Source organism: Suncus etruscus, chromosome X (assembly GCF_024139225.1).
Source record: "Suncus etruscus isolate mSunEtr1 chromosome X, mSunEtr1.pri.cur, whole genome shotgun sequence".
NCBI classification, from domain to species: Eukaryota; Metazoa; Chordata; class Mammalia; order Eulipotyphla; family Soricidae; genus Suncus; species Suncus etruscus.
Window position 1 is genome coordinate 715,307 of NC_064868.1, and position 26,179 is coordinate 741,485.

Consider the following 26,179-nt stretch of genomic DNA (forward strand, 5'->3'; position numbering starts at 1 on the left):
AGTATTTACATTAAGAAATCTTAAAACAGTAAAGAAAAGTGTGCTTAATAGAAGGCCTAAGCCCAGAAAGTTGTCAAGAACAGAAGTAAAAACCTATTTGTAACTATACTTTCAGGTCAAGTGAAGAGATCTGAAGTCACAGAAAGAAACGTTTAGAATTTCAGGGCTCCAGAGAACAAAGGTCAGCACTTCCCCGCCCACTCACTCCAGAAATCCTCAAGAGGAAAAAGACATGAACTTGAGTGTGTTGGAGCAGGGATCTATGGGGTGTGGAGGAGCAGTCCTACTCTGGGACACTGAAGGGCAGGGTACTGACGACATCCCCGGACTCATCAACCATGTCATCATATACCCAGCACCTGTTGTTGCGGCACTCGGGCCCACACTTCCTGGAGTTGCACTTGGGGCAGGGTAGAAGCAGCCCTCGCAGTTCTTATCCAGACAATCACACAGGTCTAGGCCATTGCAGATCAGCTTGCCATTCTCGTCATATTTCCTCTTGGGTCTGCAAAGAGAGAGGAGATTTGCATGATGTGGTGTGCCAGGTCTCAGAAGAGACTGGGAAGGTGCCACAGTGTTGACACTATGCAGCAGAGCTGACCCAGAGTACTGTAGAGCATTGCAGGGCAGGGATGTCCTGAGAAATCCAGCCAGGCTTGTCATCACGTGGGGCACTTCATACCCCAGTATGCTGGGCAATGTTTATACCCACAGAGGTTAATTAGACCATTTCTTACTCTGACACCTTCCCTAAAATCGGACAAACAGAAAGCTGGAAATGTGGCTGGCAGTACCTTGCACATGCAGATCCTAACTGGATCATGGTTCCCAAGTGTTGAGTAATTGTTGTAATATTGTTTTTGCCTGTCATCCCACCTGGATCTTCCAGGTGGGGTGATTAAGGAAAGAAATAAATAGCTTGTTGGGGAGGCACAGGGAGCTCTTTTGCCAGAACTGACGGCTTGTTTGGTTTGCTTTTTGGAGCTGGCTGCAACTGACAAAAGACTCCTTTTCCTGAACCTTTGGTCCCCGAATCTTTTGCATTCGTTGATTATTTACTCCGGATATTATTATCAAAATCTCCCCCAAAAGGGGGGGATCGAAAAATGGGATTCAATTTATCTTTCTGGGAGTCATTCTTAGACTTGGAGACCATCAACAAGGGGTTTGACCTCCCCCCACATTTGGCGCCCGGAACAGGTGAATCTGGACCCTCTGGAACTGTAAGTGACATGTTTTATTGGAAATTACCTCTGGAGATCCTTGGCTGGTTATTATGGATACTCATGCTCACTATGCCATGTGTTATTAAATACATCGGTTCGGCATTACTCAAGTGCATTACTCTGCTTTGATATAAACCACTTGGTTTGATACTCGTAAATATCATTGTCGTTGGATGGTTGCTGCTTACAATTCAATCAAAAATATCTACTCCAATATTTGCATTGCTTGAGTGGTCTCCATTAGTCATAGTTTGTGGAATTTCTGTGTTGGCTAATATGACTATCATATGCATAGGCATTGGCTGGTGGTTAGGAAATAGACAATGTGGAAATTGTAAAGTGATGACCAGTATGGACAATAAAAATTTTTTTCCTACGAAAATTTAGACTTAGATACAGGCTGATAAATCTAACACTGGCATCAAAAGTATAGGCATTTTTGCCGGTAAAAAATCAACTCGGACACGTAATTTAGATACTCATAATCCAAATCAAGATCTTGACACTGATGATCAGCCTCCAGTGCTAAGTCCACAAGGGAGTCCTGATTCTGTTCACAGTATGGACTAACATGTTAGTGCCAACTCAGACAATGTACCACATTCTAGTATTCCACACCTCAGGCATCAGAGTCCTGTGCAAGGTACTTCTGCTAATCTGGCCAAAACTCCATTGCAAACAGTATATGTATCAAATTATGAACCTCTTGAAATGGAGGATGTGGAACGGTTTAAGAAAGCATGTAAAGAATTTGGGGCTACCTCTCCATATTGTCAGGAGGTACTAAGCATGTAGTGTCGAAAATCAATTTGGACTCTGCATGACTTTAAAAAACTTGCTGAAATATGCCTGCCATCTAAACAGTGAACTGAATGGGAAATGTTATATGCAGAGGGTGTGAAATCCAAACTATGTAGTCCAGATGGAACCAAAAAATGACTGGCAGGGGTTAATCTCTCATATGAATTATTAATGGGAGAAAATCAATATTCAGATATACAGACACAAGTGGCCTTACCAAAGGAAATCTCAAAAATAATTAAAGACAATGCATTATCTGCATGGGAAAGAATTGATACTAACAGTACTGGTGAGGGAACCTTTTTAAGAATCATCCAAGGTCCCCAAGAGCCTTATATAGAATTTGTGGCTAAACTCAAAGATGCTTTAAAAATACAAGTTAAAAATGATGAGGTGAGGAATTTCTAGAAAAAATGTTTTGCTTATCATAATGGTAATTCAGCTTGCAAATTGGTATTTGCTCCGTTGCAGGAAAAAGCTCATTTAAATGAATTTTTATATGCATGCAGAAATGTTTATGATATACCCCATTCATTAGCAAATAGGATCAGTTGCAAACCTTTGCAATTACTAAAGGAAATATACCTCTTTACAAAAGGGGACAAAAACTTCCCCGAAAACCAGGTCTCTGCCCAAAATGTAATAAGGGTTACCACAGGGCGAAAGACTGTAGATCTGGAAACCCCCTAATAATAAAATAGGAAGAGGTTTTAATACAAACCCTAGGAGACAATTTGCCTGTTACCATTGTGGGAAAACAAGGGCATATTAAAAGGAATTGCTGTCTTTTGTTAAATTCAGTTCCTCCAGGATCTACAATTAAAAAACAGGGAAACGCCTACAGGGCCAATCCCCAGGCCCTTACAAATCAGGGGCAAAGTCATCAAACCATAATTCTCTCCAGCCCAGCCAAGAAGATTAATCTCAATTAATGAATTAACACATGCCACAGTGGGCATTGCTGGGCTTGATATAACTTACCCAGTGGACATTACAATTTATCCAGGAGAATGCCCTTATATTTACACACAGGCATAGTGGGACCACCCCCCCAGATACAATGGGTTTGATTCTGGGCAGAAGTTCCCTTAATGTAAAAGGTATATCAGTAACTACAGGTGTTATTGATTCAGATTCAAAGGGAGAAATTATTGTAGTTATCAATGTGCCAGTTACTAGGACTTTCAAAAAAAGGGAAACGATTGCCCAAATAGTAATAATACCTTATGTTAAATTTGGGACTTCAGATAAGATAAGAACTGGAGGTTTTGGAAGCACAGATCCAGGGGCTACCAAAAACCAATTAGTGGCTCTGATTACTAAATGTAAAGATGAAAATCCAATGATTAAACTTAATATAGAAGGGCAATTCTTCAATGGCATGATAGACACAGGTGCTCAGGTCACTGTAATTTCTGATAAAAAATGGCCAAAAAATTGGTCTCTGCAAGAAATTCCATATTCATTAAAAGAAATAGGAGGCCTGAGTTCTTGTTTGTTAAGCACAAGAACCATGGTATTTTATGGCCCAGAAAACCAAAAGGCTATTATTAGACCTCATGTGGGCCCATTCTCACCAACCCTATGGGCCGTGATTTGCATAACAATGGAAGGCAGAATTCCATATTCCATTAGCTCAAGGTGAGCCTGAACATTCTTCTGAATTAAAAACCCAAAATTTTTGGTAGGGGCCACTGCCAGAAAAACCCCAGCACCAATAAAAATAAAATGGATATCTGATGAACCAATTTGGATAGGCCAGTGGCCCCTTAAAACTGATAAATTAAAGGTGCTGCCAGAATTAGTGGAAGAACAGCTAAAATTAGGACATATTGAGTCTTCGTTTTCTCAATGGAATTCACCTGTATTTACCATAAAAAAGAAATCTGGTAAATGGAGATTGTTAATGGATCTGAGAGCAGTGAATTTATCTATGGTACCTATGGGAAAATTACAGACAGGTTTACCATCACCTGTAGTAATCCCTAAGGAATGTCCACTAATTATAATTGATTTGATAGACTGCTTGTACAATATTCCTATTCACCAGATGATAAACACCGTTTTTGCATTCTCAGTTCCTTCTATTATTAATACTCACCCTTGCAGGCATTTTTAATGGACTGTTCTCCCTCAAGGCATGCTAAATTCACCAACTATGTGTCAATATTTTGTGGACAAAATTTTGAGTCCTGCTCGTGAAAGATTTCCCCAAGCTGTAATTTATCATTACACCGATGATATTTTAATTACAATGAATAATGAAACAGATTTACAGAAATTATATGCTTATGTGATTAATTGTTTGCAAAAGGCAGGACTGAAAATAGCTTTAGAAAAATACACACCATGCCACCATATCAATACTTGGGCTTTATTTTGGACAGAACATCAATACGTCCACAAAAAATTTCCATCAAAAAAGAGAACCTTAAAACGCTTAATGACTTTCAGAAACTTTTGGGTGATGTAAATTGGCTCCGCCCAGCGCTAGGAATCTCAAATGCAGAGCTGTTTAATCGATGTAAAACTTTGGAAGGTAATCCTGCATTAGATAGTACCAGAAATTTAACACAAGCAGCTAAAAATGAATTGGACATTTTCTTGTCACTATATCCATTGTGATATAATAATCACAAATTATGTTCTCATAGTGGTATACCATAATAACCATTGTGATAGCATAATCATAGATTAAGATCTCATAGTGGTATGTCACAATATATATTGTGATATCATAATCACAAATTATGATCTAATGTCGGTATGTCAAAATATCCATTGTGATGGCATAAACACAGATTAAGAACTCAAACAGGTGAATAACAATGTCCATAGAGATAGCATAATCACAGATTAAGATCTCATACAGGTATGTAATAATATCCATTGTGATATCATAATCACGAATTATGGTCTCATAGTGTTATGTTACATTATACATTCTGATAGAAGAATCACATATTAATACCTCATAGTGGGATGTCACAATATCCATTGTGATAGCATAATCACAAATTATGGTCTCAGAGTGGTATCTCAAAATAACCAGTGTGATAGCATAATCACAGAGTAATATCTCATAGTGGGATGTCACAATAACTATTTTGATATCATTATCACAAATTAAGGTCTCATAGTTGTATGTCACAATATCCATTGTGATATCATAATCATGAATTATGGTGTCATAGTGGTATGTAATCATATTCATTGTGATATCATAATCACGAATTATGGTCTCATAGTGGTATGAAATAATATCTATTGTGATAGCATAATCACGAATTATGATCTCATAGTAAGATGTCAAAATGTCCATTTTGATATCATAATCAGATATTATGTTCTAATAGTGGTAAGTCAAAATATCCATTGTGATAACATAATCACAAATTATGGTCTCATAGTGGTATGTAATAATAATCAATGTGATAGCATAATCAAGAATAATGACCTCATTGTGGTATATCACAATATCATAGGGGTACTTCATAATACACATTGTTATAGCATAATCGCAGGTTAAGATCTCATATGGTATGTCACAATATATATTGTGATATCATAATCATGAATTACGGTCTCATAGTGGTTTGTCAAAATATCCATTGTGATAGCATAATCACAGATTAATATCTCATAGTGAGATTTTACAATATACATTGTTATATCATAATCACAAATTAGGGTCTCATAGTGGTATATCACAATATCCATTGTGATAGCAGAATCACAAATTAATATCTGATAGTGGATGTCACAATATACATGGTGATAGCATAAGCACAAATTATGGTCTCATAGTGGTATGTCAAAATATATATTGTGATATCATAATCACGAATTATGGTCTTACAGTGGTATGTCACAATATCCATTGTGATATAATAAAAACAAATTATGGTCTCAGAGTGGTATGTGATAATATCTATTGTGATAGCATAATCACAGATTAAGATCTCATATTGGTATGTCACAATATCCATTGTGACAGCATAAACACAAATTATGGTCTCATAGTGGTATGTCACAATATCCATTGTGATATATAATAACAAATTATGTTTCCATAGTGGTATGTCACAATAAGCATAGTGATACATAATCACAGATTAAGATCTCATAGTGGGACATCATAATATCCATTGTGAAGCATAATAACAGATTAATATCTCAAGGTGTTATGTCAAAATATCCATTGTGATATAATAATCAGAAATTATGGTCTCATAGTAGTATGTCATAATATCCATTTTGATAGCAAAAACACAGATTGAGATCTCATAGTGGCATGTCACAATATCCATTGTTATATCATAATCAGAAATTATAGTATCATAGTGGTATGTCATAATATGCATTGTGATAGCATAATCACATATTAAGATCTCATATTGGTATGTCAAAATATCCATTGTAATATCATAGTCACAAATTATGGTCTCATAGTGGTATGTCATAATAACTATTGTGATATCATAATCACAATTCATTGTCTAATAGTGGTATGTCCCAGTTTCCACAGTGATAGAATAAACACAGATTCAGATCGCATACAGGTATGTCACAATATCCATTGTGATATCATAATCACAAATTATGGTGTCATAGTGGTATGTCATAATATTCATTGTGATAGCATAATCAAATATTAAGATCACATAGTGGCATGTCAAATATCCATTGTGATATCATATTCACAAATTATGATCACATAGTGGTATGTCATAATATCCATTATGATAGCATAATCACAAATTATTGTCTCGTAGTGGTATTTTATAATATCCATTTGATCGCATAAGCACAGATTACGATCTCATAGTGGTATGTCACAATATCCATAGTGATAGCATAATCACAGATTAAGATCTCATAGTGGTATATCACAATATATATTCTGATATCATAATCACAAATTATGATCTTATATTGGTATGTCAAAATATAAATTTTGATGGCATAAACACAGATTAAGATCTCAAACAGGTATATCACAATATCCATAGTGATAGCATAATCACAGATTAATATCTCATACAGGTATGTCACAATATCCATTGATATATCATAATCACAAATTATGGTCTCATAGTGGTATGTCACAATATCAATTGTGATATCATAATCATGAATTATGATCTCATAGTGGTATGTCACAATATAGAGTGTGATATCATAATCACGAATTATAATCTCATAGTGGTATGTAACAATATCCACTGTGATAGCATAATCACAGATATAGATCTCATAGTGGAATGTTACAATATCCATTGTGATATAATCACTAATTATGATCTCATAGTGGGAAGTCATAATATCCATTGTGATAGCATAATCACAGATTAAGATTTTATAGTGGGATGTCACAATATCCATTGTGATAAGATAATCACAAATTATGGTCTCATAGTGTTAAGTCATAATATCCAATGTGATAGAATGATCACAGATTAAGATCTCATGGTGGATATCACAATATTCATTGTGATATCATAATCGAAAATTATGGTCTCATAGTGGTATCTCATAATATCCATTGTGATAGCATAATTACAGATTAATATCTCATAGTGGTATGTCAAAATATCAATTTTGATATCATAATCACAAATTATGGTCTCATATTTGTACATCATAATATCCATTTTGATACCATAATTACAGATTAAGATCTCATAGTGGGATGTCACAATATCCATTGTGATATCATAATCACAAATTATGGTCTCCTACTGGTATGTCATAATATCTATTGTGATAGCATAAACTCGAATCATGATCTCATAGTGGTATAACACAATATACATTGTGATATCATAAATTCAAATTCTGGTCACATAGTGGTATGTCATAATATCCACTGTGATAGCATAATTACAGATTAAGATGCCAGACGTGACCCTGAAGGCCAGTCTGACATGGGGAGATCTTGGTCTCCTGGATCAAGTGGTCATCTCAGGAGGCCTTTGGCCAGCTGTCTGCCCAGATTTCCAGCCGTACCAGTAGAAGAGGAACAGGATTCCTGATAGGTGGTGTCTTCTTAGCATTTCTGCACCCTCCCTCTCCAGTTTGAAAATACATGGGGGAGGAGTTTCCCTCCTCCCTATCCCCCCAGAACTCAGTTGCCAGACCTGGCCTTGAATGAAAGCCTGGTGTGAGGGGATCTCGGTTTCCTGGACTAAGTGGTCAGCCCAGGAGGTTTTTAGCCAGCTGTCTGCCCAGATTCCCAGCCATGCCAGTAGATATACTGGTATGTGGGATCTTCTGGGTACAGGTGCAGCCTCCTCTCCAGTTTGAATACTGCATAAAAGAGGGGTTTCCCTCCTCTCCCTCCCCCAAGATCCCAGTTGCCATTCGTGGCCCTGAAGGCTAGTGGGACGTGGGGGGATCTCGGTCTCCTGGACCAAGTGGTCAGCCCAGGAGGCCTTTGGCCAGCTGTCTGCCCAGATTCCCAGCCATACCAGTTGAAGAGGACCAGCATTCCTGATAGGTGGTGTCTCCTGGGCCCAGCTGCAGCGTCCCTCTGCAGTTTGAAAATACATGGGGGAGGAGTTTCCCTCCTCCCCATCCCCCAGAGCTCATTTGCCAGACCACGCCTTGAAGGCCAGCCTGGTGTGAGCAGATCTCGGTCTCCTACTTCCAGAACTTTCTACATACCTGGGGATGGAGGGTTTCCCTAGAAGAGGTTCTCTCAGTCCTGACTATGCAATCTTTGGTGACAGAACACACACATACACACACACCAAGAGTGCTAACCTGGGACCACTCAGTGGTGGGACTAGAACCCATAATCTTGTCTCAGAAGGCCACTTTCTTCTCCATTGGGCCACCCCAGAGACCAGGTTTCTTTCTATGACTTGCTTCTTCATCTCCAGTGCTCAGAACTCTTCCCTTTACTCCAGAAATAAAAGTTCTCCCAGATATACATTGCCAAATTACTCTACCCCAGTTATCCATTTGCTGTGCACCAGAAGAGAATATGGGTCAACAAGTGTAGCAAGTCAACCCTTGAAGACGTTGACTGATGGTGGGATGGAGAATGAGGCCTTTTTCTTCCAGCTCGGAGCACGCGTCTGCCACCCTGTCTAGCCCACGGTCCTGAGGTGTAACGGCGGGTAAACAGCTCACAGACAGTCAGGCTTGTGGAAATATTTGCTCTATTCGGATGGACAAAACTGAAGTCCAAAGACTCAGATTCAGTTCCAGCCAGCCAAAGCCCCGGCCTTCCACAGACCTCTGTTTTTATACTCCAGAGTCAGGTACCACCCAATGGTGGGATCAGATACCAACCAATGGTGAAAGCAGAATCAGGTCCTACCATAGGGTGGGGGCAGAATGCCAGGTCACACCCTAGGGTAGTGCACAATCACCAATCAGTTTAGGGTGAGTAACATAGTAATCCCCAAAATATTTACACACACAAAAACCAAGGGTCTCTTCTTTCTTCAACTAGGGTTTGTGTGAGTGCAGAGTCCTGCACCTTTATCCTGGGAATCCCCAAGTGTTAAGACTATATGAGTTTCAGGTGTCAAAGCAACAGTACAGCGTGGAGTGCCTCACAGACGGGTGACGCAGGTTCAATCCCCATTGTCTCATATGGTCCCCCGAGCCTGCCAGGGTGATCTCTGAGCACAGAGCCAGGAATAACTCCTGAGCATCACTAGATGTGGCCCAAAAAACAAATGAGAGAAATCCGTTCCTGACTCTTTGCAAGTCTAGCTTTGCTTTGCTATCAAAGTTCAATGGGGGATTTTAGCTTACCCAAAGATGCCATTCTGTTTGCAGCTATGGTATAAAAATGTTTAAAAAGAAAAACAAAAGTCACAAATAAGAAATTCTACTTGAAATATGTATGTTATCAATTTTACTTATTAAAAGTATTTAACAAAAAGTCTTGCTTCAGACACCTCCTTGCAATGTATCCTTTCTATGCAACTCAAGAGGTACTGCTGGCATTGTCGTCTACAGGAAAGGCACTGCACAACCCTCCACCTGAGTGGGTAAGTGTATGTCTGACCCTGACCAAACACTGTAGCTCTACTCAGGAATTGTTGCAGATGTCAAAAGTATTACAGATCTTTCAGCTGTGACAACCAATGCAAACTATCCAACTCTACACTGTTTACATCCTAAAATTGCAAGCAAACACCCAAATATTTTCCTGTGAATTATATCCCTGCAGCTCTACCTGTTTGGACCCTGGGTCCAGATCAGGGCTGGAGGATTAGACACCTGAGAGATATGCTTTAAATTCTTATGAATAAAACTCAAAATTACTCTGCAAATTAATGTGCTAGGCCATCCAGTTGTAAAATCTTCCAGGAATAGGTAAGGATAACTGGGCCAACAGTTTATATTTAAAAGTTTATATTTAAACTTTTATTTATTTAAACAGTTTATATTTAAAAGTATATTTAAAATTGTGAAGTGGCTTTCTTTACAATTCTCATATATTCGGGGAGACGTGCCATCAGCAATGAAAGATAACCAGTCAGAAAAAGTCTTATACTGACGAGAGAATTCCTTTCACTAATGTAATCTTCCTTATTCATCTAAATTTAGCTCAGGTAACTAAAGAGCAATTGTTCACTTTGTGATGAAATTAGACCATCACATAATTCTGACAATCCACCACATATATTTTTTCAAAAATCAATTCAAATAGAAATGCTTTTAAAATGCACGGAGCTGGCCTTAAAAAGGAAATAACCCAAATTCTAAAAATGTGACGAAAGGTTTGACTAGCACTTTTATGATATCAGTTAAATGCATGCTTAGTAATTATGCAGCTCCTTAAATTTATTTTTACTTCACTTGGAAAAGTCACAAGCAAATTGGCTAAATGCAAATTTTAAAGATCATTTTAAAACTAGATGATCACATTTCATCTTTAAGATAAGATGACAAAAGACTAGGAAGATACTCTCAAGTCAATTTGCCTAAATCTCTTCACAAAGTCTGTGCTATTTTCCCTATCCCTTCATAGTTTTTGTTGAAAGAACGGGTCATATCCACTCCTGGCTGTGGTACTGGAATTTCATTACGATGCTCATCTGAGGTTCAACGTCGAGATTGCAGTACTAGCATACTTGGCAACAGTGCAGGGGCTCAGGAAAGGGGTGTATATTCTCCATTCCAGCGCTTCTATACATACTCAACAGTGACCCACCCCAGAGTTCGTGTACATTCTGGAACATGAATAATGGCCACAATGCTCACACAGCTTCAGGTGTGGTGCTCTCCAGGGGGTTTCACATGCACACTTCAGTTTTGCTGCTCATACCTGCATATCTACAGTGAGCTGAGTTTGTGGTGGCACCTGGGGTCCCAAACTTCAGTAAAGTTGGTGAGACTATTCTCAGCACATGGGCGAAACATGGGGGCCCAGCTCGTGTCCTGAAGCTTGCTAGGCAAGACCTTTTGACCACTAAGCAAACCCCAGAGTCTCCTAAGATTATTTTTAAATAAAAAAGTACGACAACTGGAGACAAGGCTGTGTTTCTCAATCTAGAGTGTTTGTTCTCAAATATGGGTTTCCAGTCCTTGCTGCTAGAGCATCTGATTGCAAGATTTGGGATACATTTCAGGAATGTGTACTGTTCAAAGCACCTCGGTGAGTGCCAGAAAACTTACAAAATAAGTGCTCAGTAGTTGAACACCCATGTTATACAAAACATCAGAGTTTACTTTGGGTCCTTCACTATGTCATTTCTCTCATTGTGTCTCCTTTTCCTCATCTATAAAAGTGACAAATTCACGCCTAAAAGTACCAGCTTTAGTATCTATTTCCTAGAAAGAGGGGAGCCAGATGGGTTTGGCTCCATACCCTGTCCCAGATCACTACCAAGCACCAGTGGGATTGATTTTTGTCAACCAATTCACTCTAAAGATGTGCTGTCAAATTGAATGCTACATGGTTGTAAAATCAGTAATAAAAAATAAAATTTAGTTGGCCAGTTGTTTACCAAATAACATTTATTCTAAAAACACAATCCCAAAAGTCCACCCCCAGCACACTATTCCTTACCCAAAACATACATTTAGCCTAGCTTCAGGACAATGTCTTCCTGAGGGCAACTCTGAAGACTTATTTATGGAAAAGAATGTCAGTGATTTCTGTTCAGATAGGTGAAGTGTGATGGCTTGGGAGCACTAGCACCATGCTCGATTCACAAACAAAATGCAGGAAATGTGAGTGAAATCTGGAAAACCCAGTAAATTCTTAGACAGTTCCTCTGCCATACATACAAGAGGACTATCATCACAGCTGGATTTACTAATCCTGAAATTTTTATCTTAAAACAAAACAAAACATCACCAACAATACTACACTGGCTAGGGGGGTTTTCAAGTTCTGGATTCTCTATTTTTAAAATTAGATACAAATCTGAATAGAAGAATTACCAAGTTGACCTTGAGAGAAAGAAGAATGAAAGTGAGGGAGAAAAGAAGGGGAGGGAGGAAGAAAGGGACAGAGACAGATAGAGTTCATAGGACAGTCACAAAGTTTTGCTTTGATCAACCATGTGTCTAAATTTAAAAAGGAAAGAGGAAAGAAAATACGGGGCAGAGAGATAATACAGCAAGCAGGGTGCTTTCCTTGCACATAGCTGACAAAGACGCTATACCCAGTACCCCATATTTTCCCCCAAGCCCACCAGGAGTGATCTCTGAGCACAGAGCCAGGAGTAAGCCCTGACCACCACAGAGTGTAGCCAAAAAATCAAAATAGAAACTAGCAAACAATACCATTGCCTGATTTTACTGATGGCTCATGCATTTGTTTCCCTATGCATATTCTACTTCTGCAATTTCCTTTCCTATTACAAATCAGGACTTGAAATCCATCATTGAGGGTGAATAGCTTCACAAAGCTATTCCCATATGACTCAATTATTCCCATTCTGAGCCCTCCTCTGTATAATAAAATAACACCAAGAGCTTAATGCACCACCCTGGTTCACTGACACAATACTTAGAATAGCCAAGAGCCAGAGAAAACGTAAGTGTTTATTAACTAATGAATGAATAAATAAATAACAGATACTGTGCAAGGAAATACTACTCATCTATAAAAATAAAACAAAATCCTATCGTTGGCAACAACATGAATGAGCTTAAAAAGTATTACCCTGAGTGCCGGAGAGATAGCATGAAGGTAGGACATTTGCCTTGCATGCAGAAGGATAGTGGTTCGAATCCCGGCATCCCATATGGTCCCCTGAGCCTGCCAGAAGCGATTTCTGAGCATAGAGCCAAGAGTAACCCGAGTGCTGTCGGGTGTGACCTGAAAACCAAAAAAGAAGGAAGGAAGAGAGGAAGAGAGGAAGAAAGAGAGGAAGAGAGGAAGGAAGGGTGGGAGGAAGGAAGGAAGGAAGGGAGGTAGGGTTGGAGGAAGGAAGATAACAAAGTATTACCCTGAGGGCATAGAAGTAGTACAGCAGATATGGGGCCTGCCTTGCATGTGGCCAACCCAAGTTTGATCCCCAGCATCCCATATGGTTTCCTGAGCCTGCCAAGAGTGATTCCTGAGTACAGAGCCAAAAATAACCCTGAGAACCACTGAGTGTGGCCCAAACAAGACTAAACAAAAACTGAACAAAAAGTATTATTCTTGCTAAAAAATGACGCCACTGATAGGTGGAATATAAGGAAAACAAACAAATAAAATAAATAAAAACAAAAAATTAGCTTTAAAAAATTTCAAGTTAAAGTTCATCCGAGTGTGAGAACAGCAAGATCACAGCCTTGAGCAATGGTCAAAGATTAGATTAACCTCCATTATGGGTACATGAACCCAGACCTAGCTGCCTGTTGACTGGGGCAGATTTTGGGGGAAATAAAGCCCCAGTTAGAGTTCAGCTAAGTGAGAGACCAGCAAGAGCACAAACACTCTGCTTTGCTCCATGGCTGAGCATTCTTCCAGTCGAGGAGCTGTACCACGATACTTAATAGCAGTACCATATATCAAAATTAACAATGGGAAACAGAACCCTATCACACCTTGTGACTGAAGATCCTAGTTCTGGAGACCCACCCAACACATGCCACCAACATAACCTCTCTGATCAGGATTTTAGAGAGAACTGTTCAACAAACTTAAAGATATGGTGGAAGATACAGACCAGAAGACTCAAGAGGATATGAGAGTAGAAATGAGAAAAATTTAAAAAGAAATATCCGGACTGAAAAACATGGTCGGTAGAATGAAAAACTCACTGTAAAGCCTCGCCAGCAGAGGAACAGCCACTGAGGACAGAATCAGTGATATAAAAGATGAGCTGCATACCACCTCTATACAATAGAAGAGGATGAAAAAGTTCTGAAAGAAAGTGAACAGATGGGGCCAGCTAGGTGGCGCTAGAGGTAAGGTGCCTGCCTTGCAAGTGCTAGCCAAGGATCAGGATCACGGTTCGATCCCCCGGTGTCCCATATGGTCCCCCCAAGCCAGGGGCAATTTCCGAGTGCTTAGCCAGGAATAACCTCTGAGCACCAAATGGGTGTGGCCCGAAAAACAAAAACAAACAAACAAACAAAAAAAAAGAAAGTGAACAGATGATGATAAACTTCAGTAGAAACAAGATAAGAATAACTGGGGTCCCAGAGACCCAGGAAGAAAACCCAACAGTCAAGTACAACATTGCTGAGCAATTCCAGAACTCAAGAGTGTATGCAATAGTATTCTGGATACCCAAAGAGTACCAGCTAAAAGAGATACAAAGAAATTACCCAGGGCACGTAGTAGTACAATGATGAAAACCACAGAGAGAGATCGAATACTAAATGGAGCATGATCCAAAAAGGGAAATTATATACAAAGAGGCATCCTCAAGATTTACAGCAGATTTATCACAGGCAACTCTCAAGACTTGAAGACAATGGTGAGATATAGAGACACAACTCAAGGAAATGAATCTTTCGCCAAGGATAATTCACCCAGACAGACTTGAAATCAGGTTTGAAGGAAGGATACAGAGCTTCATGAAGAAACAACAGCTCAGAAAATTTACATACTCAAAACCAACTTTAAAATAAGAGCTGAGGGATCTACTCTGAGCCAAGGCAGACCAAACAAACACACCAAACTCCTACAATAAATAATAGGACACTTAATCCCATGACAAATATCTCTCTCAATGTCAATGGACAAGCAAACAACGCCCTTAAAAATCTGGGGTGGCCATACTAAACTCAGGCAACACAGACTTTAAGCTTAAAACGGTTTGAAGAGATATAGATGGCCATTTCTTAATCAAGGGGTATGTACTAAAGGAAATAACACTCCTAAACCTATGCACCCAATAAGAGGCCAGCCAAATATTTAAAACAACCTCTGATAGATTTGAAAGAAACCATTAATAATAGCATAGTAATAATGGGAGTCTTCAATACCAGCCTGTCACGCCTTGATAAGCCAACCATGCTGAAACTCAACAAGGATATATGGTCTCTGAGAGCAGAAATGGAAGAGAGTGGCATGGTAGATATAAGTAGAGGGCTCTTCAGCCACAAAAAGCTAAACATGCATGCTTCTCCAATACACATGGGGCATCCTCCAAAACAGACCGCATGCTGGGCCACAAAACATACCTCCATAAATTCAAGAGGATACAAATTGTATCAGATCTACATTCTGAGATCATCATGCACTGAAATTACAAGTCAATTACAAACAGACACAGAGATGAAACTTAACACCTGGAAATTAAACAGCTCATTACTGTACAGTGAGTGGGTTAGTGATGAGATAAAAGAGCAAATCAAAAGATTCCGGGAAACAAATAAAAATGAAGACAGATTTAGCAGAACGTGTAGAACACAGCAAAAAGCAAAAGATGAAAATGTATAGTATTTTGCAAGCATTCATCAGGAAAGAAGAGCCTACATAATTAACTTATAAATTTAAAATATTTATAACTTATGAATAAAGCAGCTTAAAAATTGTAAAATTATCCATAAAATGATCCAAAAATAGGCAGACAGAAGAAAATATTGAACTTCAGAGCAGAAATTAATGAACATGAAACCCAAAACAATCCAAAAGATCAATGAAAGCAAGAGTTGGTTCTTTGAAAAATAAGCCACTAGCAGATAGATAGATAGACCACTAGCAGAAATATAGATAAACCACTAGCAGACTCATGAAGAAAGAAAAGATTAATAATCCAAATTATAAGAAGATTAATAATCCAAATCCACTAGCAGATAGATAGATAAACCACTAGCAGACTCACAAAGAAAGAGGATAATAATTCAAATTAGACATGATAAAGGGGAGATGAAAGAGAATAAAGAGACGTTACCAAAAAATCCCATTCACAATTGTGCCTCAGAAATCAAGTTGTATGGACACTACAGAAATATAATGGGTAATGGGAGATTACTTTGAGAAACTCTATGCCAGAAAAAAAGAGAACCTGGAATAAATGTATACATTCTTGGACTCCTATAACTTTCTAAGGTTGAACCAAGATGATCTGGCATTTCTCAATGGAACTACCAGTATTAAGGAAATTAAAATGGTAATCAAAATCTTCCCCAAAACAAAAGCCCAGGCCCAGATGTATTCACTAACAAATTCTTTCAACCCTTCCAAGACGACCTACTGCTTATTCTTTTCAGGCTTGCTCAGAAAACTGAAGAAACAGAAACCCTCCCAAATAGTTTTTATGAAGCTAACATCACCCTGATACCAAAAGCAGACAGAGATGCCAAAAAAATAGAGAACTACAGACCAAAATTCTTGATGAATGCAGATGCAAAGATCCTCAAAAAAATCCTAGCAAATAGGATCCAACAGTTCATCAAAAAAAGTCATACACCATGACCAAGTAGGGTTCATTTCAGAGACGCAAGAATGGTATAACATACACAAGTCAATCAATGTAATATACCATATCGATAAAAGGAAAAATAAAAGCCATAGATTATATCAACAGATGTATAAAAATCAATAGATAATGTCCAACACTCACTAATGATAAAAAAAACTCTGAACCTTTCTCAATACAGTCAAAGTCATTTACTACAAGCCCATGACAAATATTATACTCAATAGGGAAAAACTAAAAGCCTTTCCTCTATGATAGGGCAAAAGACAAGGTTTCTCCCTCTGTCCACTTCTATTCAACATATCAATTAGGCAAGTAAAACATATCAAAGGCATCAAGATAAGAAAGGAAGAAGTCAATCTCTCACTGTTTGGAAATGACATGAAAATGTATATAGAAAATCCTAAAGACTCCACCAAAAAGCTTATAGAAACAATATATCTGTTTAGTAAAGTGGAAGTACTTCCAAAAGCAGAACGAAACAAGAGAAATACATCCAACGCCATCAAAAATGGGAAGAAGAAATGCACAAACATTTCCTCCAAGAAGAAATACAGATCATCAAAAGGCACATAACATTGCTCCACATCACAATTCATCAGGGAGATGCAAAACAACAATGAGATATTATCTCACACCACAGAGAAAGGCACACATCACAAAGTGCTGCTGTGGATGTCGGGAGAAAGATAACTCTCATTCTCTACTGTTGGAAATGCTGTCTAGTCCAGTCTTTCTAAAAAGCAACATAAATATTCCTTAAAAAACTGGAAACTGAGTTTCCAGTGGTATTTCTAGTGAACAATACCACACCTAGGAACAAAACATACTTGATTCTTTTCACTTTTTAACTATACAAATCAAGATCCATAAAGCTATTTGTAAAACATTATAATAGTACTAAAAAGAAAAATAATTGGGGGGTTGGGGTTCACATCTATGGTACTCAGTGCTTACTTCTGGCTCTGCTCAGGGAGCATTCCTGGCAGCCTTGGGGAACCTATAGGGTTACAAGGATCAAATCAGGTTGAACTGTGTGCAAGACAAAGTACTCTACACACTTCTATGGCTTCAGTCCCCCCAAAAGGATTTGTAATAAAAGATTTAAATGGATATCTTTCTTAGCACATATATAGATCATTCTTAAAAGCCTGCAAAAATACACAACACGATAAAGTATATGCCTGAAAAGTTGTACATCATCATTTAGGAGACTAGAAATCAAGGTAACATTAAGGTCCTAACTTATCCCACCTAGAATACTATAATAACAAATGAGATAATGGCATGCATTGTCAAAGTAGAAAGAGAAACTCCCTATGAGCTTCATCTGTGCATGAGCACAGATCCAGAAAGAGATGAGTACCTCCTTGGTATGGCCCCAAACCCCCAAATCCAAAATAGAAACAAATAGAAATTACCATATGCCATTGGAAGGAAGGTTAAATGGCATCTTCTTTAGAAAGCTGCCTGGCATTTGCTGACATAGTTATAGGACATTTGTCTTCAATGCAGCAAACCCAGGTTCAATACCATATTCCATATGGTCTACTCAGCACTACCAAGAGTGATTCCTGAGCGCAGAGCCAGGATAAACCCCTGAGCACTGCCAGATGTGGCAAAAAGAGAACAAAACAAAATCACCCCCAAAAACAAGAGGATATAAGAATGGAAGAACAAGATGAGGAAATGAGAAAACAGGGGATAGATTATTAAAAAAAATGCCTGTTCGATCTTCATTTACATAAATAATTCAATTTACCAAATAATCCAATTCCTCTATCCTAAAAACCCTTATAGCATACAAGCAAAACAGGTCACACTCTAGGATGACAGGCAATTAGCAAGTCCATGGTCTATCATATGCATAGATCATAGCTTATCATGATTAAAGCTAATTAGTCTGTAACCAATCAGAGATCATAACAACAAAGGAGTGGGAAAAGGAAGCCTGCTTAAATCCAGGTCTTACAAACAAAGGAAAAATGGACGGGTGTAGAAAGGAGAGCTTGGGGCCAGAGGTCGTTGACACCTGCTGCTGCTGTTGATTTCGCTGAAGAGTAGAGATGTATCTGCTAAGAGCTGGAAAACAAAAAGCTGAGGGCTGGAGAGATACGATAGGGGTCAAGGCACTTCCTTCAAAAACAGCCAAGGCAAGTTTGATCCCGGAACTCCATGGTTCCATGTGTCACCAAAGCAAACTCAAAGCCCTATGCCCGAGAAGGCCCCGCACATCAATAGGTATGGCCCCAAACCCCATAATCTCCAGCCCCCAACTTAAAAAAATGAAGAGCTATAACACTGATGATATCTAGTGGTGCAGATTTGTGACATTCCGTTATCTCTTAAACTTGCTTACTTCCAGATGCATGGGGTGATAGTGTGCTTTCAAGACTTCTTTTGTTGTTGTTATTGGGCCACACCCAATGGTGCTCAGGGTGGCTCTGCACTCAGAAATTGCCCTGGCAGTCTCGGGGGACAATATGGGATGCTGGGGATTGAACCACCCGGGTCTGTCCCGGGTCATCCACGTGCAAGGCAAATGTCCTACCACTGTGCTATCACTCCGGCCCTGAAGAACATATTTTAATACCCAAAAGCAGTGACCTTTTTTTGCATCAAGGAGAACTCAAACTTTTGTGGGTTATAGAAACCCAGAAATCAAATATAATAAATCATAATCTTACTTGTTTTTCTCAGGAAAATCCTCATTCTTCTTTGACATCTGTGCTTTCTTTTTCAATTTTCTGGGTACCAGATCAAACTCAGTCATCTGCAGTCCAGGGTTTTCCAATGACAGGTTTTTTTAACTGTCGCTGAATTTGCTGTTATGAAACAAATATAATGTATTCATAGCAAAAATTAGATTCTCTTTTATATTACACTGTACCGTTATGATTATTACTGTACATTGTAGTTTTTCTATCAGTTTTACCTCAGTGATAAGAAGGCAGATGTTTTACCTACAAAAAATATTCAATCTGATTGTCAATGGACACAAAAAATTCTTTGCAAAGGAAGCCTTTGTTTCTGACTTAAGAAATATAGTGCGAAAATAATCAAGTAGGATATATATCTGTATAGAAGTGTAAAAGAAATATAACAAGGTAATATGTAGTGGTTAGCTAAAAGAGTTTTCAAAGACTTTGCATGCAGAATGTTCTAGTTTGATTCCAAGTAAGACAGGGTCCCTAGACGACCACCACGAGAGACCCTGATCATAGAGCTGGGAGCAGAACACAAATACTGCTGAATGTGACCCCAAATCAAAAGCCAGGTAAACTGTGATGTAAATTCTCCATCCCAAACACTTCCTTTCAGAGCTGAGGATCATCAATCTAAATTGTTTTGAACATGTAGAAAACATGCTCAGGGCAGAAAGTCTCCCTTTCAAGATCTGTAGAGGGAAGTAATCTGAGTGGCCCCCAATACACAGGCCAATTTCCATAGAAAATTCTATGCCCCAAATCATAAGAAAGTTCTCCTTTATTTTCTCTTGTGTATATGTATATGTATTTGAGGGTTTGATGTCAACCCTAGCAGTGCTCAGGCAGCACTCCCGGCAGAGCTTGGGAGACTATCTATGGAGCCAGTGATTGAACCAGAGTCAGTCATATGTAACACAAGTGACTTATACCCTGTGAAAGCTCTTCAGATTCAGCAGTATGTTTTATTATTAGGGAAAAAAAGAGGACTTTCCAGATTTACAAGTCTGGAAAGCTCCACTAGGGGAGCAATGGGCATGTCTTGTTTTCTTGTGTTTTTTGTTGTAGTGCCCTTATTCTGCTGGAGAGGGAGACTTTTAGTATTGCAAGCTTTGCTTTATAGTTTGCTTGGTTCACTAAAAGCAGTTTAAGAGATATAGTACCTGAGCACCAAGAGCACCACCAAGACCAAAATAATTCATTGAAACCAGGCTTTTCTGTGGGTTTCCTCACCCCACCAGCACGGAGAAATATAGCTCCATTCTGTGGAGTCCAGACCTAGGAACCTGCCTAGTTTGGTGCTTGGGCATCACATATATGCCCATTTGGCAACTCCACAAATTCCATGGCATCAAAAATGATATATGTCATACGGATTGCTTCTGCCTGATTTGAGAGCTTTTCTCAGGAGATTTCTCAACTGTTTCGTTCTTTTGCAGGGCACTCTGTTGATCTGATGGTTCACTCTGTTGATCTGAAGACTCCACCAAAAAGCTTCTAGAAACAATATATGTGGTTAGTAAAGTGGTAGTACGTCCCAAAGCACTGTACAAGTTTAATGCAATACCTCTGAAGGTACCCGTGACATTTTTTAAAGTGGATAAAACATTCCTGAAATTCATTAGGAACAATAAACATCCACACACAGGTAACAAAATCCTTAGGAAAAAGATGGGAGGTATCATTTTCCCCAAATTTAACTCATATTATGAAAGCAATAGTAATGAAAACAGCATTCTATTGGAATAAAGACAGACCCTCAGATCAAAGGAACAATCTTGAGTATTCTGAGACTGACCCCCACGTATACAACCAAGTAATATTTGATAAAGGGGCAACAAATACAAGGTGGAGCAAGGAAAAAGCCTCTTCAACAAGTGGTGTTGACTTCAAGGAGTGGTGAGTACTGTTAGAGAAATAACTACAATAACAACTCTCATGACAACAGTAGTGAGAGAGAAATAGAATGCCTGTCTCAATTTTAGGCAGGGGGTGTGGCAGGAGGAAGGTGGGGAGCATCGGTGGTGGGAAGGTTGCACTGGTGAATGGGGGTGTTCTTTTTTATGAGTGAAACCCAACTATAGACCTGGTTGCAATCATGGTGCTTAAATAAAGATATATATTTAAAAAACACACTAGTGGTTGCTGGGAAAACTGGTCAATTACATGCAAAAAGGTGAAATCTGAATTCTCTTTAATTCCATGCATAAAGGAAAAATCAAAATAGATAAAAGATCTTGATTTCAGACCTGAAAACACATAAGGTACAAAGGAAACTTAAGCAAAAAAACTCTATGACACTGAGACTTAGGCATTTTCCAGGAAGAAACACCAATGACCCAAGTGGAAGTAGAGATAAATAAATGGGATGACATTAAACTGAGAAGCTTCTGCACTTCAAAGGAAACAGTAAGGGGAATACAAGGGCTACCCATGGAATGAGAAAATCTATTCACCCAATACACATCTGATAAAAGACAAATAACTAAGATATATAAGGCACAAGCAGAACTGAACAAGAGAAATACATCCAACGCCATCAAAAATGGGAAGAAGAAATGCACAAACATTTCCTCCAAGAAGAAATATTGATCACCAAAATGCACATAAAATTTCTCCACATCACAATTCATCAGGGAGATGCAAAACAACAATGTGATATTATCTCACACCACAGAGAAAGGCACACATCACAAAGTGCTGCTGTGGATGTCAGGAGAAAGATAACTCTCGTTCTCTACTGTTGGAAATGCCTTCTAGTCTAGTCTTTCAAGAAAGCAATATAAATATTCCTTAAAAAACTGGGAACTGAGTTTCCAGTGCTATTTCTAGTGAGCAATTCCACACCTAGGAACAAAACATACTTGATTCTTTTCACTTTTTAACTATACAAATCAAGATCCATAAAGCTATTTGTAAAACATTATAATAGTATTAAAAAGAAACATAATTGGGGAGTTGATGTCCACATCTATGGTACTCAGTGCTTACTTCTGGCTCTGCTCAGGGAGCATTCCTGGCAGCCTTGGGGAACCTATAGGGTTATAAGGATCAAATCAGGTTGAACTGTGTGCAAGGCTCAAGTACTCTACACACTTCTATGGCTTCAGTCCCCCCAAAATGATTTGTAATACAAATATTTAAATGGATATCTTTCTTAGCAGATATATAGATCCTTCTTAAAAGCCTGCAAAAAATCCACAACACGATAAAAAATATGCCTGAAAAGTTGTACATCATCATTTAGGAAACTAGAAATCAAGGTAACATTAAGGTCCTAACATATCCCACCTAGAATACTATAATAACAAATGAGATAATGGCATGCATTGTCAAAGTAGAAAGAGAAACTCACTATGAGCTTCATCTGTGCATGAGCACAGATCCAGAAAGAGATGAGTACCTCCTTGGTATGGCCCTAAACCCCCAAATCCAAAATAGAAACAAATAGAAATTACCATATGCCATTGGAAGGAAAGTTAAATGGCATCTTCTTTGGAAAGCTGCCTGGCATTTGCTGACATAGTTATAGGACATTTGTCTTCAATGCAGCAAACCCAGGTTCAATACCATATTCCATATGGTCTACTCAGCACTACCAAGAGTGATTCCTGAGCGCAGAGCCAGGATAAACCCCTGAGTACTGCCAGATGTGGCAAAAAGAGAACAAAACAAAATCACCCCCAAAAACAAGAGGATATAAGAATGGAAAAACAAGATGAGGAAATGAGAAAACAAGGGATAGATTATTAAAAAAAAAACAACCTCCTGTTCGATCTTCATTTACATAAATAATTCAATTTACCAAATAATCCAATTCCTCTATCCTAAAAACCCTTATAGCATACAAGCAAAACAGGTCACACTCTAGGATGACAGGCAATTAGCAAGTCTATAGTCTGTCATATGCATAGATGATAGCTTATCGTAATTATAGCTGATTAGTCTGTAACCAATCAGAGATCAGAACAACAAAGGAGTGGGAATAGGAAGCCTGCTTAAACCCAGGTCTTACAAACAAAGGAAAAATGGACGGGTGTAGAAAGGAGAGCTTGGGGCCAGAGGTCGTTGACACCTGCTGCTGCTGTTGATTTCGCTGAAGAGTAGAGATGTATCTGCTAAGAGCTGGAAAACAAAAAGCTGAGGGCTGGAGAGATACGATAGGGGTCAAGGCACTTCCTTCAAAAACAGCCAAGGCAAGTTTGATCCCGGAACTCCATGGTTCCATGTGTCACCAAAGCAAACTCAAAGCCCTATGCCCGAGAAGGCCCCGCACATCAATAGGTATGGCCCCAAACCCCATAATCTCCAGCCCCCAACTTAAAAAAATGAAGAGCTATAACACTGATGATATCTAGTGGTGCAGATTTGTGACATTCCGTTATCTCTTAAACTTGCTTACTTCCAGATGCATGGGGTGATAGTGTGCTTTCAAGACTTCTTTTGTTGTTGTTATTGGGCCACACCCAATGGTGCTCAGGGTGGCTCTGCACTCAGAAATTGCCCTGGCAGTCTCGGGGGACCATATGGGATGCTGGGGATTGAACCACCCGGGTCTGTCCCGGGTCATCCACGTGCAAGGCAAATGTCCTACCACTGTGCTATCACTCCGGCCCTGAAGAACATATTTTAATACCCAAAAGCAGTGACCTTTTTTTGCATCAAGGAGAACTCAAACTTTTGTGGGTTATAGAAACCCAGAAATCAAATATAATAAATCATAATCTTACTTGTTTTTCTCAGGAAAATCCTCATTCTTCTTTGACATCTGTGCTTTCTTTTTCAATTTTCTGGGTACCAGATCAAAGTCGGTCATCTGCGGTCCAGGGTTTTCAAATGACAGGTTTTTTAACTGTCACTGAATTTGCTGTTATGAAACAAATATAATGTATTCATAGCAAAAACTATATTTTCTTTTATATTACACTGTACCTTTATGATTATTCCTGTACATTGTAGTTTTCTATTAGTTTTACCTCAGTGATAAGAAGGCAGATGTTTTACCTACAAAAAATATTCAATCTGATTGTCAATGGACACAAAAAATACTTTGCAAAGGAAGCCTTTGTTTCTGACTTAAGAAATATAGTGCGAAAATAATCAAGTAGGATATATATCTGTATAGAAGTGTAAAAGAAATATAACAAGGTAATATGTAGTTGTTAGCTAAAAAGTTTTAAAAGTCTTTGCATGCAGAATGTTCTAGTTTGATTCCAAATATAACAGGGTCCCTAGATGACCACCACGAGAGACCCGGATCATAGAGCTGGGAGCAGAACACAAATACTGCTGAATGTGACCCCAAATCAAAAGCCTGGTAAACTGTGATGTAAATTCTCCAGCCCAAACACTTCCTTTCAGAGCTGAGGATCATCAATCTAAATTGTTTCAACATGTAGAAAACATGCTCAGGCCAGAAAGTCTCCCTTTCAAGATCTGTAGAGGAAATAATCTGAGTGGCCCCCAATACACAGGCCAATTTCCATAGAAAATTCTATGCCCCAAATCATAAGAAAGTTCTCCTTTATTTTATCTTGTGTATATGTATATGTATTTGAGGGTTTGATGTCAACCCTAGCAGTGCTCAGGGAGCACTCCTGTCAGAGCTTAGGAGACTATCTATGGAGCCAATGATTGAACCAGAGTCAGTCATATGTAACACAAGTGACTTATGCCCTGTGATAGCTCTTCAGATTCAGCACTATGTTTTATTATTAGGGAAAAAAGAGGACTTTCCAGATTTACAAGTCTGGAAAGCTACACTAGGGGAGCAATGGGCATTTGTCTTGTTTTCTTGTGGTTTTTGTTGTTGTGCCCTTATTGTGCTGGAGAGGGAGACTTTTAGTATTGCAAGCTTTGCTTTATAGTTTGCTTGGTTCACTAAAACAGTTTAAGTGATATAGTTACAGTACAGGTATTGAGCGTTTTGCTTTGCATGTAGTACCTGAGCACCAAGAGCACCACCAAGACCAAAATAATTCATTGAAACCAGGCTTTTCTGTGTGTTTCTTCACCCCACCAGCACGGAGAAATATAGCTTCTTTCTGTGGGGTCCAGACCTAGGAACCTGCCTACCTATGCTGGGGCATCACATATATGCCCATTTGGCAACTCCTCAAATTCCACAGCATGAAAAATGATATATGTCCTACCGATTGCTTCTGCCTGATTTGAGAGCTTTTCTCAGGAGAATTCTCATCTGTTTCGTTCTCCTGCAGGGAATTCTGTTGAGCTGATGGTTCACTCTGTTTATCTGATGGCTCACTCATTTTTTGGAGCACTAGAAAAATAAAGAAAAAGTGAGACTGTAATAATATCCATTCCTAGTAATGCAATCCTGGGCTCTCCTGCTCTGTCCTTATATCTCACCTAATTTCTAAGTAAGTTTTCCTGGACTGGAGAGGAAAGTTAAAGGGCTTGGAGCACACATGCTTTATTTGCAAGAGGCCTGGGTTCGATGCTCAGCAACACACGGCTCCTCACTCCTATGTCCCGAGCAGACGAGTAAACCATTTACATTGTTTTGGGATTTGCTTTTGTTGTTGTTTTTTTTGGGGAGGTTATACAGAGCTCAGGACTTACTCTGAGCTAGGTTTTATCAAGAATC

At 38.8% G+C, this 26,179-nt stretch overlaps 1 pseudogene; it reads right to left on the reverse strand.

Moving 5' to 3' along the window:
• Positions 1 to 283: 283 nt before the first annotated feature.
• On the reverse strand, positions 284 to 25,841 carry LOC125999383 (ARL14 effector protein-like; annotated as a pseudogene).
• Between the last annotated feature and the right edge of the window lie 338 nt (positions 25,842 to 26,179).